The sequence below is a fragment of the Polypterus senegalus genome, chromosome 12 (genome assembly GCF_016835505.1).
Source record: "Polypterus senegalus isolate Bchr_013 chromosome 12, ASM1683550v1, whole genome shotgun sequence".
NCBI classification, from domain to species: Eukaryota; Metazoa; Chordata; class Cladistia; order Polypteriformes; family Polypteridae; genus Polypterus; species Polypterus senegalus.
The window spans coordinates 81,523,135-81,543,674 of NC_053165.1; the positions used below are offsets into that span (position 1 = coordinate 81,523,135).

The 20,540-nt window shown below is 42.0% G+C and overlaps 1 protein-coding gene across 1 annotated transcript in view; it reads left to right on the forward strand.

The window, feature by feature from the left end:
• Positions 1–20,540, forward strand: part of LOC120541205 (protein Hook homolog 2-like) — a 154,203-nt gene that overhangs the window by 16,506 nt on the left and 117,157 nt on the right. The window contains exons 3-4 of the mRNA XM_039772627.1: positions 5,863–6,050; positions 13,479–13,691. The gene's annotated coding sequence lies outside the window, so the exon portion shown is untranslated. The remainder of the gene's footprint in view (positions 1–5,862; positions 6,051–13,478; positions 13,692–20,540) is intronic.

A 20,540-nucleotide genomic window follows, 5' to 3' on the forward strand; every position in this document is an offset into this window, starting at 1 on the left:
CTATATAAAAGCGGTCGGGATTGTCCTTCCGTCCCGTGAGTGCAAAGCATAGCGGTATTCAGCTTATCACAGACTTACTACTTGCGGTACGAAGCGACGCGATGTGAGTAGAGTTCTGGTGCTCCCATCGTTCCCTTGATTTTGTGCGTGATGCGCTGGAAAAATAGACAAAATGATGTCTCTGTTGATGGAGTACAAATGCCTCACCGTGTAGCAAATATCAGGGGAGATGGTGCTTGCTTATTCTCATCTATAGCTTATTTAGTGCATGAAACTCCGTCTTTAGCGGTACAGATTCGGGCTGACATTGTACGACTTTGGACAGGCACTCGAGGGGATAAAAAAAACGTAGGTTTTCGGGAGATGTTATGAATGGGCACTTTGGTGTTCTCATTCCCTACACTTACATGCCTGATGTACACATGGAGCGCACACAAATTGAGGGTAAAAGTCGGTCGCCTAAAAAGGCGGGTGAGCCTAGTAATAATATGATATTTGTAACGTCTAATATGTCTTATTTACTCTTTTTTTGTCTAATATATTGGGTACTACGAGTGTAGTGGTGACTAAAGGGTGTTATTTCATGTCTAGAGGGCTCTAATAATGTTAAAAAACGTATTTAGAAGGTTGTAAACAGTTTTTCTATACTCTAACTGCGAAAATATTCGATTTATAAGTAAAGAATCCTACTTCGCGAAAATTCATTTATCACGGTAGAGTCTGGAACGGATTAACCGTGATAAACGAGGGTTCACTGTAGCCTTATTTTTAAGGTTTCAGTCCTCTGAATTGATTCCTTTCTTCATTAAATGAGATGTAAAACGAGCCGACAGGTGAGCAGCTAAACTGGGATTTCAAACTTCAGCCAATCTCTTAATGAGAAGAGAACTGGCACAAGAAAGCATGAGCACGTTACCCTGATTTTGGCATCCCTTCACTGGCTTCCAGTTCGTTTTTGAATCCATTTTAAGATCCTTGTACTTGTTTTTAAATCTTTTAATGGTTTTAATACCGACACTTTATTTGTCGGAACTGCTGCACCCTTACGTACCGTCTGTCTCGCTCTCTCAGGTCAGCAGCCCAGATGCTTTTACGTGTTCCCAAGGCACGATGCAAACTCCGAGGTGATCGAGCTTTTTCAGTGGCAGCCCCCAAAACTCTGGTACGATTTGCCGTTGCACGTTAGGCAGGCTCCTTCGCTCGCTGTCTTTAAATCCTTTTTAAAAACACATTTTTACTCTCTGGTTTTTAACCCAGCATGATATGTTGGCTTTCTGTATACTTTTTATTAAGAATCTCTTCAGTTCTTATGTGTTTATGTGTTTCTGTTTCTTTTACCCTTTGGTTTTGTGTGTCTGATATGTTGGGTTTTTCTTTTTTTTTATTGTACAGCACTTTGGTCAGCCTTGGTTTTGTTTTTAAAGTGCTTTATAAATAAATAAATTTCCAAAACTGTTGAATTTTCTATTTTGTTTGGTAAGAACACTGTCAAGATGTTTTGGTGACCTGAGCAGATCAGCCTTACTGAGGCCATCACCTCTCTTTATTTTCAGATATTGTGTGACGAGCGCAGGTGAGCTGGTCATGCGGCGGCTCGTTTCGTGTCTCATTATTGTTTGGCTGCTAATCTTCTTATATAATACGCTACCGTGGCTGTCCGTTTGTCTGTCCAGGATTTTAAATCACATGTGGCTCGCAAACTGAGATTTGGTACACATATACTACGTGAGCTCTACTGTCCGCTTTCAGGGTGATGATTTTTATTACTCTTTTTATTTTAATGTAGCAGGGCAGCCGTGTGGCACATGCGTACGGGCGCCATTCTCATCCCTACCACCTTCGGCGTCACTTCCCTTACCTCTTCATAAAGAAGAAATTAAACTGGTTGTATCAGAAATGTTATAAGTCACCCTGGATAAAGGCCTCAGCCAAATAAGTAAATGGAAATCTAGTAGACCAGCACTCTGGCTGAGCTGGGAAACTGAGATTGAGGGATGACCTAACTGTTAGAAATGTTTATTTTATTTCTGAAGACGAGACAGCTGTCTCTCTCTCTCTCCCTCTGTCTGTCTGTTTTTCTCTGACCATTTTGTCAGGTCCACCTTCAGTTGCTTGAATAAGTTCTTTCTGGGCATACAGTAAATCTATGCAATGAACCAATCATTCCATCTCATCCTAAAAGTGGCCATTTTGGTTTGAGACGCGTTGACTGAGCAGTAAGCTTAGTTCAGTTTCATATCTACAAGCATCCATTTTAAAAAGGACAGACTACGGCCATAAAGGGTTGCACATGGTCAGCAGCAGTGCTTAGGAACGCTAAGCATTGTGGAAGTTTGAAGTTGCACAGCAAGTATTGAAGGAATACTCCATCCAAAATGCATATTTTCCTTACATGTTATTTACCCCTGTAGGTGCCCCAAGGGACAGATGGGTGTCCCACCCGAGACAGAAGAGGATTCCTTACTCCATCCTTCCATTAGGACATCCCAGCCGGGATGTCTTATTATTCCAGTACTGATCAGGATGTCCAAAGACTGCAGAAACGAGTAGGGGAGCAGTTCATCTACCACTATTCTAGGTGGCAGTGTTCCTCACATAGAATCCCAGTCTGGACACGCCCCAGGGCTACATGGGAGTTGGAGTCTGGAAGTGCGGCCCTGTAAGGATCCCTAGGGGATGACAGAGAAGGACATCCTTGGTTTGTGCATAACCCGGAAGTGCTCACAACAGGCCACATCAAGTCACATGTCAAGTACTCCCGGGTTCACTTTAAAGGGAGCAGTGGGCGAGTGGAGAAGGAGGAAGAATTATTTTGATGTATCATTTATTGTATTATCGTGGCTTGGGATTGAGAGAGGATTGAGAAAGTGCCTGGGAGAAGAATAAAAAATCCTTTATTTTATTCTGCTTACGTATGGCGTATTACTGGAACCGTGGTTCGGGGATCTCTGTCACCCTCATGTAGTCACACCCCATATAGTTTATACTTATGGCCTGGAAAAATGTTTTTGTGCAAAACGAAGATCCATCCATCCATCCATTATCCAGCCTGCTACATCCTAACTACAGGGTCACGGGGGTCTGCTGGAGCCAATCCCAGCCAACACAGGGTGCAAGGCAGGAAACAAACCATGGGCAGGGCGCCATCCCACCACACAAAGTGAAGATAATACATTTTATGATATAATAGGTGTCTATGGTGACTGACACTGGACAACGACTGTCATCCACATCCCCATACGCGAGCAGCAGAACCACAAAAGAGGCTGGAGCGTAGCGGAGGCCAGGGGAATGGTGAGCGAAGCAAGCAGGGGGTAAAGCCCCCTAGTAAATGAAATGAATAAAGAAATAAATAACAGACGAGACCACATTTCTGGCTCAAATATTGTTCAATAAAGCACCTCCAGAAAACAAGTTTGTGTAGGGGAATGGAAGAGGCTCAGGCGCGAATGAGCATTTGAACTGTCGTTCCTGTTCATAACGTGAGCCGTCAATGGAGTACCTCAGGCTTATTTATCGCTAGTCATCATGGGTGACTTGACCGTCTGCTGGCAGAAGCACCTTGGATACGAACGGCACGAGGCTGGTCCCGTTTTTCACTCTCAGTGCACACTTTATGTTGATGTGACATGGAGTGCGGTGTTAGCCAGTGAATGAGTGGTTACTGGGCTGGACTGTATACCAGTAGGGGGTTAGGGGTGGCATTGGGGGGGGGGACGGGACAGGGCTGTAATTAAAATACTCAGTCACATCTAAGCGTGTTCTGAGCGTTTTCCGAAAGAGGCTTACTTAACAATATTTAAATCAAAATGCATACCAGACAATTTGACGGCTGGATTATGCCAGTCAGTCAGTCAGTGTCCAACCCGCTATATCCTAACACAGGGTCACGGGGGCCAATCCCAACCAGCACAAGGCGCAAGGCAGGAACAAATCCCCGGCAGGGCGCAAGCCCACCGCAGGACACACACGACAGTTCAGGATCGCCAGTGCACCTAACCTGCATGTCTTTGGACTGTGGGGGGAAACCCACGCAGACACGGGGAGAACATGCAAACTTCACTCAGAGAGGACCTGGGAGCGAACCCGGGTCTCCTTACTGCGAGGCAGCATCGCTACTACCGTGTCACTGTGCCGCCCACCGGCCATATTATGCGACGTTTTTTTTCATGGAATTTTGGGTATTGCCTTCTGTTATTTTCTGTTGTCCAGCTGTGGTCACCATAGACCCCTTTTATATCAGAAACTTGGTTCTCTCCATTCCGCATGAAAGCTTGAGATTAAAAACCTTTCTCAGGCATCACATCAAACTACATGGAGTAAGTAGCGTACACAAAAATACAATTTCTGGGTGGAGTACTCCTAAAAGAGTCCTAACGCATGCCAAGAAAACATTCCCAACACCCTTACACAACCAGCACCAGCCTGTACTGATGATACGAGGCAGGATGGGTCCTTTCATTCCTCCCGTTGGCACCGTAAGCTGATCCTTATATCTGCGCGTCTCGGCAGACGTTGACATTCATCAGACCAGGTGACATTTTTCCGGTGTTTGTCCAGTCCAGTTTTGGTGCCCACTGTGGCCTGAGGTAATTGGTGGGACCCCTTTGCTGCTATGGCTTCTTCTTCACTTCATTGGTCCATTGTATTTACTGCTCAGAGGTGCCCACCGACTGTTAATTTGAGTATTTGTGGGCTTGTAGTTTAGATGGCTCTCCACGCTCTCCTCTCACTACTAGTTAAGGTAGCAGAGTGTTGTACCGGGTTAGCCATAGATTGATACAGGAGAAAGTAGGGTGAAATGACACCTTTTATTGGCTAACTAAATAGATTTCAAATGCAAGCTTTCGAGGCAGCTAAGACCAAGGTGTTTTCGAAACACAGAACTGGATATTTCTTTTTTTATCATCCCATTCTCTGTAAACCCTAAGAGACTGAAGTGTGTGAAAATCCCAGGAGGGCAGCGAGAGCCACCATGTCCAGCACCCACAGTCGTGTTGATCTGCTGTCTTGTCCATTGTAATGTATGTGTCCCTCGTGTTCAGACACTTGATTGGTAATTTGGAGTAGAAGGCTGGCTGTATGGTGGAGGACCTAATAAAGTGGCCGCTGCGTGTCTGCTGCCTACTTGAGAGTGAAATTCACTGTACGTTTCTGTCATCAGGATCCCTTGTTTTTTCGTTGCATGCCCAATGAATCTTAGCAACAGTACCGTGTTTAAACTTGCACTTCTTCTGACAAAATCTCTGGGAACTGGCAGCCATCTCTGGAGCATCTGTAAACAGATCTCTTTCCCAGATAGCCAGCATTCTCCCTTTTTTCAGCATCAAACATGATTCAGGCTGGCTCAGCGGGGTGGAAAGGTGTTTACCGAGCGCCGGCCTGACCCCCCGAACAACTCTTGTGAGCAGCTCCGTCTGTCTGCCCTCGAGCGTGTTTGCCAGACGGAGCATCGCTCTGATCTCCGGCAGCACAGACAGACTGAGAGATTGCTTTCCTTCCTTTTTTGTATTTATTTTTTTGGATTGATGTCTGACTTAGAGGGCGGCTACCTGGCAGAAACTCCCCGACTGCCCCCCAGTCGTTGGCGAGCCTTACTTTCTTATCTCTCTCTCTTTTTTACTCTGTGGGTGAAAATAGCAGATAAACAAACAATAAAGAGAAAGAAGCGCTTGATCGGCCCAGACACCTCAGACCACAATGGCATTCCAGAGTCTCATTTGGGACTAAAGGGCAAAGTCTCTTTAAACAGCTTGGAGTCTCCCCTTTGAACACCATCACCTCATCCTGTTTGTAACAAAAGGTAAATAAAGTTCTGTAATATGGAAGCTAACTTGTCATTTTTTTTTTTTTTTAATTTAGCATTCAAGTTCTGACGTCAGAGAATTTGTGGAGCTGTGTTGAAGATTGGACCAAGAAGGGCGTCAGTCATGATAAAGCGGGCGCGACAGTCGCAGTCTTCTTTAGTGTCCATTATAACTTCCAGGTTTGGTCAGATCTTACACACCAGAGAATGTCACCATCACAACCAGCAGTGTGCCCATGGAATAGTAAGTAATGTACCACATTAATAAGAAATATGCGCTTCTAGAATATTCCACAGACATTCACTTGGCTGTATCAGCTCACTAAACTCCTTAAGCACTCTGGCACATCTGGTCCAGACAATCCAAGTCGCTTACGTTTCTGATTCAACTGACATCATTTATGTTAGGTAGAATGCCCAGAGGGGGCTGGGCTGGGTGGTCTCGTGGACTGGAACCCCTGCAGCTTTTGTTTTGTTTTTATCCCCCAGCCATCTGGAGTTTTTTTTTTTTTCATTTTTTCTGTCCTCCCTGGCCATCGGATCTTACTTTTATTCTGTGTGTACCATGTATACTCAAGTATAAGTCGGGTCTTGAAACCCGAAAAATCAATCAGAAAATCAAACCTCGACTTCTACGCCCGTTCAAAAATGCGACAGTTCATTATTTTTTTTACATCTTATTCTTGCCTCCTCCAATCTCGCACCAGTTTCTCAGACACATCGAATTTTGTTGCAGCAGTGCAGTTACCAATTTCTTTTGCCACTTCAACAACTTTTAATTTACAACCAGCTTCATATTATCTTCTGATCGAACGCTTCATCGTAGATAAAGGAATTTGAGGGTGTGAGATTCTGTAACGGCCGACTCATTCTCCAAAACCGGCAGTTACACCACCAAGACACGAGGCCTGGCAAGTTGAGGACAGTATACCCAACAAGCCGTACTTCTTCCAAATAAATTTCCCCAATCGACGATCAAAAATAAGCCAAAAAACAAACAGTATGTAAAATAATAAAATGAGTATATGTTGATAAAAAAAGAAATGAACAATCTCCAAACAATATATATATCACACACCAACCAACCCCGACATAGCATTCAACCTCAAAATTGTCCGGCAGAAAGTAATAATAATAAAATAGAAAAAGTGCAGCACAAAATTAATGTAGAATACAAACCCTCCTTTGACCCCACACTGAACACAAACTCACTAAAGACACACAGAAAGCACGGAGCGCACATAAAAGTCCAGAAGATTTCACGGAAAATGGATCATGTTTTTGAACCTGGTTTAGCTGTAAAAGTAGTCCTACGGAAATTACACGGATGAAAATGATGGCTCGCTTCTCTTCCCAAACAACAATAAACAGTCTCACTGTGCTCATCCTCGGTGCGTGGCGTGATCCAGAATCCCGGGGTTTTGCGGTGCAAAGATGTTGTTGTTGGGCATTGAAAGTGACAGGTAGACAAAGGGGTGAATGATTTGAATCGGGGTTTTCTCCTGACTCTGTAATGAAATGGCGGTCTGGGAGAACGAGATGTCTTTCTTTTTTTTCTTCCCGTCCTTCCATTTAAATAGGAAATAATCAGATACAGGTAATGGAATTGACAGGACTGACTGATTGATTGATTGATTGACTGATTGATTGATAGATACTTTATTAATCCCCAAGGGGAAATTCACATACTCCAGCAGCAGCATACTGATACAAACAATTAATTAAAGAGCAATAAAAGTGCAGTGTAAGTTAAAAAGTGCAAGGTGGAGGGTGCCAGCCAGGTATAATAGACAATATCGTTGTATAATGTTAATGTTTACCCCTCCGGATGGAATTGAAGAGTCGCATAGTGTGGGGTCTCCTCAGTCTGTCAGTGGAGCAGGATGGTGACAGCAGTCTGTCGCTGAAGCTGCTCCTCTGTCTGGAGATGATCCTGTTCAGTGGATGCAGTGAACTCTCCATGATTGACAGGAGTCTGCTCAGCTCCCGTCGCTCTGCCATGGATGTCAAACTGTCCAGATGTGTGCCTACAATAGAGCCTGCCTTCCTCACCAGTTTGTCCAGGTGTGAGGTGTCCCTCTTCTTTATGCTGCCTCCCCACCCCTCCGCTCACCACAACCGTCTGATAGAACATCAGCAGCATCTTATTGCAGATGTTGAAGGACACCAGCCTTCTAAGGAAGTATAGTCAGTATTGGCAGTCCAGTCCAATTTATTATCCAGCTGCACTCCCAGGTATTGATAGGTCTACACCCTCTGCACACAGTCACCTCTGATAATCACGGGGTCCATGAGGGGCCTGGTCCTCCTAAAATCCACCACCAGCTCCTTGGTTTTGCTGGTGTTCAGGTGTAGGTGGTTTGAGTTGCACCATTTAACAAAGTCCTTGATTAGGTTCCTATACTCCTCCTCCTGCCCACTCCTGATGCAGCCCATCATAGCAGTGTCATCAGCGAACTTTTACACGTGGCAGGACTCTGAGTTGCATTGGAAGTCCGATGTATGTTGGCTGAACAGAACCGGAGAAAGTCCAGTCCCCTGCGGCACTCCTGTGCTGCTGACCACAATGTCAGACCAGCAGTTCCCGAGATGCACATACTGAGGTCTGTCTGTAAGATAGTCCATTAGGCATGAATCTACTAATTATCGTGAGGGGCCACAGTTCCACAGTGTTATCCTTCCCCCAATTGTTTCCAGGGGAGCATATTTACATAGACACATACACACCATGGAACAGGACAACGATCCGAAAGATGGGACTCAGCACAAAATACATTTATGACGACATTAATCATGTAGCACCGCTACAACACAAAAAACACTAAAAAGTGCAAATGTCACTTTGGAATAGTTCAGTATTACCGTGTGGTCACGTAGGCACAATACATAGAAAAGACAAGGCTGTGTGCTCCGTGGTTACTCTCTCAGGTGGGCGTTGGCATATCGTAATCTCTTGGACCAATAGCGCAAGTTGTCCTCATTTGACTTATACGACTGACATTATAAAATACTGGAAATTTTACAGTAAAATCAAGCCCTGACTTATCCATGGGAGAACTTATCTACAAGTATATACAGTAATTAGTATTGCCTAATTTTATTTATATATATATATTTAGCTCCTTTGAGCTACATCTTCTGTATGAAAATGTGCTCTAGAAATAAATTTGTATTTTTTTTTTTTTTTTTGTATAGCCCAAAATGACACAAGAAGTGCCGCAATGGGCTTTAACAGGCCCTGCCTCTTAACAGCCCCCCAGCCTTCACTCTATAAGAAGACAAGAAAAAACTCCCAAAAAAATCCTTGTAGGGAAAAAATGGAAGAAACCTTGGGAAAGGCAGTTCAAAGAGAGACCCCTTTCCAGGTAGGTTGGGTGTTCAGTGGGTGTCAAAAAGAAGGGGGTCAATACAATACAATTCAATACACAGAACAGAACAAATCCTCAATACAGTATAAAAATAAAACATTTTAGAAGTATGGAGTAGAATTTAACATTAGATGATATCGCATAATATGATTTGGATTTGTTTAGAGTCCTGAAGACCTCATCCATCAAGCTGCCTCCCCCACTTGGCCATTCCACAGCTGAAATAGCTCTAATCCGATGAACGGACCCCTCTTTCCCAAGATTCCTGTGATCCTCCATCAGGGATGACTTTACCTTAGGCAGGCAAAACAACTTGGCAGGTAGGCCATGGCACCAAATGCCACATTTGAGTACCAAGAAGAGAAACAGAATAGGTGAGGGTTATTATCCAATTATAACCATCATGTTACTTATGTTTTAATGTTAATGACTAACAACAGAGATGCAGTCTGTACAGTTAATCAGCAGCTCTAGTCAGGGTGTGCTAAACTGAAGTAGTGAGTCTTCAGCCTGAGACTGAAGGGGCATCTCTTATAGTAGCAGACAGACCATCCCACAGTTTATGGGCCCTGTAACTAAAAGCTTGACCTCCCACAGTTATTTTATTAATCCTTGGAATCATAAGCAGACTGGCATCTTAAGATCTTAATGTACGTTCTCGTTTGTAAGTCATGATAAGTTCAGACAAGTAAGCCGGACCTCGGCCATTTAATGCTGTATATGTTAAAAGGAGGATTTTGAAATCTAACCTAAACTTAACCGGGAGCCAGTGTAAGGATTTAAGAACTGGAGTTATGTGTTCGTATTTTCTTGTTCTTGTAATAATTCTCGCAGCAGCATTTTGGATTAACTGGAGGCTGTATAAAGAACAGTGTGAACATCCAGTGAACACCGCATTGCAGTAGTCAATCCTACTAGAAATACATGCAGGAATCAATTTCTCAGAATCCCATTTATTTTGAAAGCGCTTTAATTTCCCAACATTTTTAAGATGGAAGAAACATGATTTGGACAACTTTGTAATATGCGCTTTAAATGACCTGCTAGAGTCAAAGATAACTCTGAGATTGTGGACTGATTTAGTAAAAATAATGGAGATCCCAACTGAGTTAAATGATGACAGAATATTGTTGTGATCAGCGTCATTCCCTCCAACAATTAACATCTCTGTTTAAAGACAAGTAGTTCTCATTCATCCACTCCTTTAATTTACTAACACAACTTATTAAAGACAACATCCAGGAAACTTCATTTGATCTAAATGAAAGGTATAGCTGGGTGTCATCTGCATACGAGTGAAAATTAACGTTATCTATACTAATAAAAGGCAAAGCCCTCACTCACTCACTCACTGACTCATCACTAATTCTCCAACTTCCCGTGTGGGTGGAAGGCTGAAATTTGGCAGGTTCATTCCTTACAGCTTCCTTACAAAAGTTGGGCAGGTTTTATATCGAAATTCTACGCGTAATGGTCATAACTGGAAGCAGTTTTTCTCCATTTACTGTAATGGAGATGAGCTTCAACGCCGTGGGGGCGGAGTTTCGTGTGACATCATCACGCCTCCCACGTAATCACGCAGTACATAGAAAACCAGGAAGACTTCAAAAAAGCGCTCAAGAAAACATGCATTATATAATTGAGAAGGCAGCGAAACAATAAGAAGCGAGCGAGTGACATATACAACCATATTCATGAGTTCTGCTACTTCGGAAACAAAGCACGATGTAAACCTACACTTTAAATTAAGTTCATAGACAGGCTGCTGCTGGCGTTTGTAATTTAGTGCCTGCCCATATAAGGCCGTCCGTCAGCGGCAATCCAATAGCAAACTGCCACGGGTAAATATTCACGGGTGAAGGACTGTGCTTATGGAGAGGAAGATGAGATGGTCAGGGTGGTGTTTGACACAAACTCAGCGAAACTGCGAGTGAAAGTTTTAAGTGCCAGGACTAAGGTAACATTAAATAAAGCTATGGACATAGCACGAGATGGCACCAGCACAGCTGGGAACCTTCGATGCAAGTACACCGAGTGGCTCACGTGAACTGACGCAGTGCACAGATAAAAGCAACAGTTCCAAAGAGCTGAACAAAACCGAATTACACAATTGAAAAGGCAGCAAAAATATGAAGCGTCTGATAAGCATATTCATAAATCCAGCTACTGCGAAACAAAGCACACGGTGGAAAAAGTCAATGTCCCGCTAAAGGAAGACAGTGTAAAAACCCGTGCATGCAGTGTGTCAGGTCTCAGATAAAGAAGAAGACGAGCTGTTTATTGATGCAGTAAGAAACGAATCGATGAATGAAACCTGTCATCTTTACAACGATTGACAAACACGGAATGTAACTTGAACACAACACATCCTACAAATACGAACCTGATTGAAAGAAATAATGATAATCAAATCCTTGATGACAGCAACACTCAGTAACACTCACAAAACAAATACTGTATATTGACAGTCATGTTACGCTATTTTTAAAATGTTCCCTTTTCTTTTCTACCTTTTTAACACACTACTTCTCGCTGATACGCTGGTATATATATATGTATATATATATAACCCGATCTACATACTCGAATAATGGATACTTTATTCGCCATCAATGATTGTTTTGGTAAAGCCATACTCAGTGTATTCATTAGATGAACGGTAAAAAGTAAGAGCGAGGGAGGATGACTCATTGAGGCATGCAGGCTGTAGTCTTGCCAACTCTATCTGAATTGCGCGATCACATTTGAAAAATATATCTTTTCAAGTTCTATTTAGTCCATATGTGTCAAACTCAAGGGCATGGGCCACATCCGCCCGGCGTAATTATATCCGCCCGAGATCATTTTATATACTGTATTATTGTTATTAATGGCCCGGGTATATGAAGCGCTGGTAACACAATAAACTACAGATCCCATAATGCAGCGCTTCAGCTGCCTTGCCGAACACTTACCGCTTACTAGAGTTATTGTGCACTGAGTTTGCACGGCGCTTTGGTGACTTTGAAGAACAAAAAAAGTCCGTCTACATGCGGCTCGAACCTTGTGTATGTTTGGTAGCACATATCTGTGTGAGAAGCTCTTCTCAGTGATAAAGACTAACAAAACAGCACACAGGAGTCGCCTCACTGATGAGCACCTGCAATCCATCCTGAGAATCTCCACAACACAGAACCTCACACCAAACAGAAACGAACTTGTGGCCAAAAAGATGCCAGGCGTCCAGCTCTAAAATGACATCTGAGCAAAGACAACTGAATGATTTGATTTGTTATTGCACGTAAGAGCGGAGTCAACTGTTTTAACAAACAGCGATTGCACTGATACTGAAATAGCTGTGTGTGTATATATGTAGATATGTATGTATATGTATATATATGTTTATATATGTGTGTGTATATATGTAGATATATATGTATGTATATATGTGTATATGTATAGATATGTATATATATATGTTTATGTGTGTGTGTAAATATATATATATATATATGACAACAACACTCATCACTCACAACAGTGACAAAACAATTACATTGACAATCAGGTTACGTTATTTTCAAAATGTTTCCTTTTCTTTTCATTGCTTCTTTAACACACTACTTCTCCGCTGCGAAGCGCGGGTATTTTGCTAGTGTTTATATAAATAAATGTTGTTGTTGTGTAATTTGGCAAGTTCATTTTTCTTTTTTTTCCCTGGCTCTTTTGGTTCAAATTTGCACTCGGTTTGAGTGTTTTGTTCCACAAGGATTTTGGTGGTGACACTTAGTTTTTCACCTTGTGGCTTAGTTTTTTGTTTTTGTGAAAATTTTTTTTGGATCATTTCCACCGCCATTTTTGAGTTCCCCATTGTTAGGGGTTTATCCTCTGAGGTCATGCTCCATCAATCACATATCCGACGGGATAAAAGTTCACCTCACGGTCATATCCGTATTCAAATTCAAGTCTTTCTTGGCTATTACTCATACTTTTCTTAACACTTTTTTCCAGTTCAATATTTTTGCCCTCATTCCTGTCTCATATTTGATTTGGTTGCTCTAATTCTAGATCTCCTGGTATTGAACCCATTTCTGTCTTTTCTCCTGGCTGCTTTTTAAAATCCTTCACTCTTTTTCCTCGAAGCACAGCAGTTTTAGACAGGGAGCACATGGCTTACATTTATTTTCATTTCTTTTGTAATTTGTGATGTATTATTTTTATGTATTTTCATTACTTGTATACATTTTGTTAGTATTGTTCTGTTTATTTATTAACTCGTTCTTGTGTGTTTTGTGTTGTTTTCTTATATTCACTTGTTTCTGTAGGTGGAATCCCCCAGGAGGCAGGGCCATCCTCTTGTCACCAGTGAAGGTCCGTCCCCAACCTATTGTGATCAACAGGGGGTCCTACAGAGCCCCAAACACAAAAGCACAGACAAGTCCTTGGTTCAAAACAAAGGGTTTTATTTTAAAGAAATGTCTCCACACAGCAATTATAAATACTCTTCGTTCTCTCCTCTTCACTGCTGCTCCTCCCAGGTGAGTGTTGCCTGTCTCCTCTCCTGGTTCTGACTCACCTGGACAAGGCAGTGTGGCCTCTCTTATTGAAGACCCAGGAGTACTTTCAGTGCCAGGGCTTCACCTTTTGGAAGAACAAACAGTCGGGAGTGTAACACCCCACAGCACCCCATAACACAACCCACAGACTCCAGTAGGGCTGTGCTACCGGACTACAATTCCCAGCATTCCCTGCGGATGTCCAAATGGGTGCCAAAGCCCATGCCATCTAGCGGGTCAGGGGAGCATACAGCCTTGAGTCGGAGCCTCATCCTAACTGTCCGTTGTGTTGCCAGCAAGGTTAATTATAGTTAATGAAAACTAAAATCAAAACTGAAACTGTTATTAAAAAGATGTTTTCGTAAACCGAAATAAAATAATTAACAAAGCCGAAATGAAAAACTTAAACTAAACTATTAAAGTAGCTGGAAAGACTAACTGAAATAAAATAATCATTTACTAAAAATATTTTTAGTTTTCATTTTTTAAATGAATATTCTTGCTGTTAGTCTTTAACCCTTGTAACTTTTAACAGATGTTCACACAGCATTTGCGCCAATATGGCTGGTACAAAATAACAAAGCCCAGTATGGGAGATTTTTGAATGTAATATTGAAGGCATTCATTATAAGCACATTGTCTTGGAGCAGAATATGTTGTGTGGTATAGACATTTAAAGTAAAAAAAAAAAACCCTTAAATCTTAAAATCCACCTAAATTTCATTACAAATTGGCTCATTCTGGGCAATAAAAGAGAAAAAGATGGCAACGATCAGCGCACATTTGTTCAGCACAAAAGATATAGAAAATATTTTTAAAAATTATAAAATTGTGTAAAATTGTTCATGTTCAGTATTTAGGTTTGATTATGTTTATTTTTACCAGACAAAAACAAAACCAGATAGTAAGAAATGTTATGTAGTAAGGTTCTAAACTTGTACCCTAACCCGTTAAGTGTACAATTCTGTATGATTGTGACACAAAACTAAACTTCGTAGTAGCTCTTTAACCAGACCATAACTACTAAAACAAAAACTGAAGCTAATAGATATAAAAATAAAATAGAAATGTTTTTGTGAAAAATAACTAAATTAAAACTAAAAATACATGATGAAGGAAAACTAAAACTAAACTGAATTTCCAAGTAAGGTCAGAAAAAATATAGAAATATAAACTAATATAAAAAGGCAAAACTATAATAACCTTGGTTGCCAGTTAAGGGACTTGGGCCAACCCCAGTAGGGACACCAGCCCATGCGTTTCGTATATATGTGAGGCCGTGCAGAAGGTCCTTTAGTGGTTCATTGATTGGCTGTTGTTGGAGTTTGCAAGTAATGCTCATCTTTGATAATTCTGGTTTCTGGATTTGTTGCTTCTGTTTTTTGGATTACGGTTTACTGGATTTCAGATTGGAGTTGTTTGCTCAGGATGGCCTTTGTAATCAAATCTGTTTTGCTTTTCCTTTGCCTTTTTAACATTGTTGGAATGTACAGGACAAGGCACTGTGAAGTGTTGGGTTCTCCCTGAGATCCCCAGTTATTAACTGCAAAGCTAATGAAGTAACGAAAAAAAGAAGGAACACCAAATAACAGTTTGCCTTTCAGGTATATTCTATAGCGCTGAAAAGGTGAGACTCCCAGAAGCCTCTGGTGGTGTCGTCTGTGCCCTTGATAGAACTGGAAGCTGGAAAAGGAAGAGAAGTCAGTACACAAGCTGTCTCCCAACCCATCCTTGCTATGTCTTCATGCTCAGAGCCCCCCAATACACTCCCTCAGCACGCGTGACACCATTTTGTGCCTGATTTTCTGATAAATCTCTTCATTTATAAAACTTTAACATTGGCCATGTCCCTCTGGAGCTGGAGGTTTTTACAGTTCCTCCCTCTTGAAGGGCCTTTTTGATATTTTCGTGAAGCCTGCCTTTGGAGTTGGGTAGTCAGACTGCATGGGGTGAGGCCTATTCTAAAGCCCTAGTTACTTTTTTATGGGTCTTTATCAAGGTCTCACATCCTTTTGGTATTTGAAAAGCACTCCTATCATAGCAGTTTCATCAAGAAACTTGATCTGTATTATTGGCGGCTTCTGGGACACCGTTAAAGGAAACAGTTGCCTGTGTGAGGCACTTTACAATTTCGTTTTCCTGTTTGGCCTTTTATGTACACGATTGATCTTTACTACTCTGATTCAGTGGTTCTCAAATTCAGTCCTGGGGACCCCCTGCTGCTGCAGGTTTTTACTATACCATACCATATTTATTTGTTGAGCGCTTAAAAACACAGCATTACAACTGACCAAAGCGCTGTACAGTTACAACAAGCAGGACTAAAAGCAAAATATTAAAAATAAACATTAAGAGAGAATTAAAACAGAGATACTAAAAACAGGTCAAGGGACCAAATAAAATAGAGAAAATAGCAAAAGGCAAGTGGAAAATGAAACAGGTTAAGAATTAAAAGCCAATGTGAAGAAGTGCGTTTTTAGGCGAGATTTGAATGTGGCGACTGAAGCGGCTTGCCTAACCACTAAGGGCAGGAAGTTCCAGAGCCTGGGTGCACAGACGGAGAAAGCCCTTTCACCACGAGCTTTAAAACGTGCCTTGGGAACGGTTAGGAGCAGCTGATCTGTGGATCTAAGAACACGAGGGGGATTGTGACAATGGAGCAAGACACTCAAATAGGCGGGGGCTAGACCATTTAATGCCTTATAGGTTAGGAGGAGAATCTTAAAATCGATTCTGAATCTAACCGGCAGCCAGTGAAGGGTTTTCAAAATTGGTGAAATGTGTTGGATTCTGCTACTTCCAGTTAGAAGCCTTGCAGCCGCATTTTGAGCCAGTTGGAGTCTAGAAAGCGTGGCTTTACTGATACCAAAAAGGCAGGAATTAGAGTAGTCAAGCCGGGACGTAATGAATGCATGGATTACTGATTCCAGGAGGTGGTTAGAAAGAATAGGCTTGAGTTTGGCTATTCGCCTTAGATGGAAAAAGCAGGATTTTACTGTGCTGTTGACTTGAGCATCCATTTTCAGGAACGTATCCATTTTGATTCCAAGATTGGAGACAGACGAAGTTACTGGAATGGGAAGAGAAACGAGGCCAAGGGGTGGAGCCTGTTTGCAGTCGGGACTAAAAACAATGACCTCGGTTTTTGAATCGTTCAGGTGAAGGAAGTTTACAGCCAGCCAGTCCTTAATGTCAGATAGGCAGTCGAGGAGAGGTTTGGTGGAGTCAGTTGGCTTGAGGGAGAAATAAATTTGGCAGTCGTCAGCATATAGGTGATATGAAATTGCATGCTTTCTAAAAATTGCACCTAAAGGCAGGATGTAGATTGAAAAAAGTAGTGGCCCTAAAATGGAACCCTGGGGAACCCCACATGGGAGTGGGACTGATTCAGATGAAAAATCGTCTAGCATGACTCTGAGAGTCCTGTTGCAGAAAAATGACCTGAACCAGTCGAGGGCTAAGCCAGATACACCAGCCCAGGATTCGAGTCGGGAGATCATGATGTCGTGTTTAAAACCAGTTTCACAATCAGTCTGTCAGTCATTTGAGCACAAATTGATCTCATTTAATCAGTTGCTCAGGCTGCATTCAGTAAAGCACAGCAGTGTGATCTGTACATTTATAAGACATTTAAAAAGATGGAATAGGACTCTTGAGTGTCCCAGCGGGTACTGACAGAGATGGCAGGGACGAGAGGTGATCCAGGACTGCATTCGTCAGTGGTGAGCAGAGTGAGACGATGAGAAAAGCCTTGGGAGAATTCAAAGTCTGGTTTTATTCCTGGTGTTATCTATTTAATTAAACTATTTATTAATTGATTTGAATTTTCTCATGATGGCTCTGTTGTTACGGAATATTTATTAATATAGACACTGCCTTTGGATTTGTGCAAATACCTGTAAGTGCACTGAGCACTTTGCACCAGCCTCGTCGTTTGTTTCCTCATTGTCCTTGTGTAAGTGCCATTTGTTAGTTATTTAGGTTGTTTTAAATTGATGGAAGTATTGTATTATTTTGTTAAAACTAGCTGTCCCTTGCGGCTCCGCCCTCATGGTAGTGAAACAGGACAAACTTGAAAAATCAATAAACAAACAATTATTGCTAGCTAAGTGGAGGCAAGGTGCGCTCCAACAAGTGGCAACAGGTAGAGCGACTCGAATGGAGGCTGGCTCGTGAATGAGGAGGGCCCCATCCAGATCCCATCAGCCCGCAACCTCTGTCTTGGATTAGTGCGAATAAATCGCTCCTGCAAGCGAACTATGATACTTAACGCGAAGAGAGAAGTCGCAAAATCAACCGGAATGTTCAAGCAAAATCTAGAAAAAAAAAACTTATCTAAATCCGTGAAATAGTTCTCTTGTTAAAAACGGGCACACATATAGACAGACAGACATTGGATTTTATATATATGCTAGCCGTCCCCAGTGGCTCCGCCCGCATAGTAGTGAAACAGGACAATCAATCAACAAATAGGTTATCACTAGATAAGCACTCCAACACGTGGCAACAGGTAGACTGACTCGAATGGGGGCTGGCACATGGGTGAGGTGGATCCTGCCCGGACCCCCACTCCTGACGTCACGCTTACCCCCTTCCCTCGGCCTGCAGCCTCCCTCCCTCTCTCGGATTAGCGCAAATAAATCGCTCCTGCGAGCGAACTCTGATTCTTAGCACGATGAGAGAAGTCACAAAATCAACAGGAATGTTCAAGCAAATTATAGAAAATGACCCGATTTAAATCTGTTAAGTAGTTCCCTCGTTTGCTAGCTAAGTGGCTGTAAGACGCGCCCTGACGCTGGCACGCGAGTGAGGAGGGTCCCATTTACACCACCCCCACCCCCCTTGGTCTGTAGCATCTCTCTCAGATTCGTGCAAATAAATCGGTACCACAAAAGAATTCTGATGCATAGCGCGATGACCGAAGACGCAAAATCAACCGGAATGTTCAAGCAAATTATAGAAAATGACTCAATCTAAATCCATGAAGTAGTTCTCTCATGAAAAGCGGACAGGCATACAGACAGACAGACGTTGGATTTTATATATAGAGAGAAGAGATGTTTGCCTGTATATTAGTGCATAGTCAATGAGAGTTTCTATCATAACCTCAACAAGCTAAATTATAAATGGAATATTCGAATTATTTCTTGTCCCACTGACTCCACTAGTCTCAGTTTATGATTTGCTTTGCAGTTGGTAAGGCGTTGAGGGCATACAGTTTTTAAACCATTTCCCGTAACGTACAGAACGCACTGCGTATATTAAGTAAAGCATATGTAAATTTGCCATTGAGAAATAATCTTCAAGTATACAAAGCAACTGAAGTTTAACAAGAAAAGGTTAAGTTTGCAGAAGAAACATTTTTCCCTTTTTTGTCATCCATCCTGCCCGTGTAATAACCTTTTTTCTCTATTTTTGTGTGAACTGTTTTGCTTTGAATTTTCGGTACTTTTCTATTATCGTGACGCAAATCATATTATCGTTTTTAAGATTAGGTACCCAAAGGGAACATTAACATTAGGGACCTATAGGTAACTATGCGCCACCCCCACTAACTTTAAGGTTAGTATATGTGGTGAGGGTAGGTCAGTCTAAGAATTTAAAAACCAAAAATTAAGTAACCAGGGCAGCGGCCCCACCGATTTGTTTCACGATAATAGAAAAGTACCGAACTTTCACTAAAGCTTTTCAAAACAAACTTTATTGGACTGAGAAATGTCTTTTGTTACACGGCTCAGTAGCTGCTCGATTTTTGGGAACTGGAAAAGATGCCGCCATGCCGTGTCCACCCTCAACTTCATCACTATCGATATACTGGGGAAAGGACAATGCCCAGGCTGCGGGCACCTGGGGCATCACAACCTGTTCTGCTTTTATCGTATGTGGGTCTATTGATAAAATGTCTGCAGTTTAAGAGCTTGGAGTTGCATGTGGTAAATCAGAATGTAAAAAAATGAAGGATCTTCCTGAAAAGTAAGAAAGAGGTGCGCTTTTTGTTTAAGTCGTACACATTCGTGATCCAAGTCTACTGTCTACAGTTTGCCCAAAGAGTCAAAGTCCATCCGTCTTAAGATTTCGATTCTCGTTTTATGCTGCAACCTCCGCTGCCTGAGTAAGTACCAAATAAAACTACTAACAATAGGTTTTTGTCCTTGGTCACGCCATGTTGTTTATATGCCACCTACTGATTGTATCAGCGGTCCTACCCTCTCCTCTCCTCCTGAGTGGTCTGTTGCAGAAGATGTAATGTCATTTATTTTAGCGTAAATGCTGCAAAAAGGCCAAACAAAGTACACAAGCAGTTTGGTTAATAGATTTTCCATGGAAGATACTAAAAGCGGCAGTTGACAGAGTAGGTCGTTGAATAAAACCCATCAGTCATTCCATTTACCGTACCCATTTCATCCATTTTTATCAATTTCCATAATTTGAAGATCTTATTAGTAGAATTGATGTGGAAAGTGTGAAACTCGTAGGTTTAAAGCCTTAAATAAAGTGCATGATTAAAGTGGGTGGAAAAAAAAATTCCAAAACAATTAATCATTTTGTATTTAGCTTAGGTTGCACTACAAAACAATATGCACAATTTACCAGAGCACAACACTCCGAGGTGTAAAGATGATGGATGGCAGTAAGTCAGTTAGTGGCCATTGGGCTACGATGCTGGTGACTCCACGATTCCAAATCACCAGTGCGCCAAGCTCAGTGACGTAACCCCAAACAAATGTCGTAAACTTGGCTTAGTCTCTTACACCTTGTGCCACCTTCGTTCTCAATGGTCTCCTGGCGTTGCCCAGTGCTTGTGGCAGTGCCCCATAGTGGCTGGCTTAA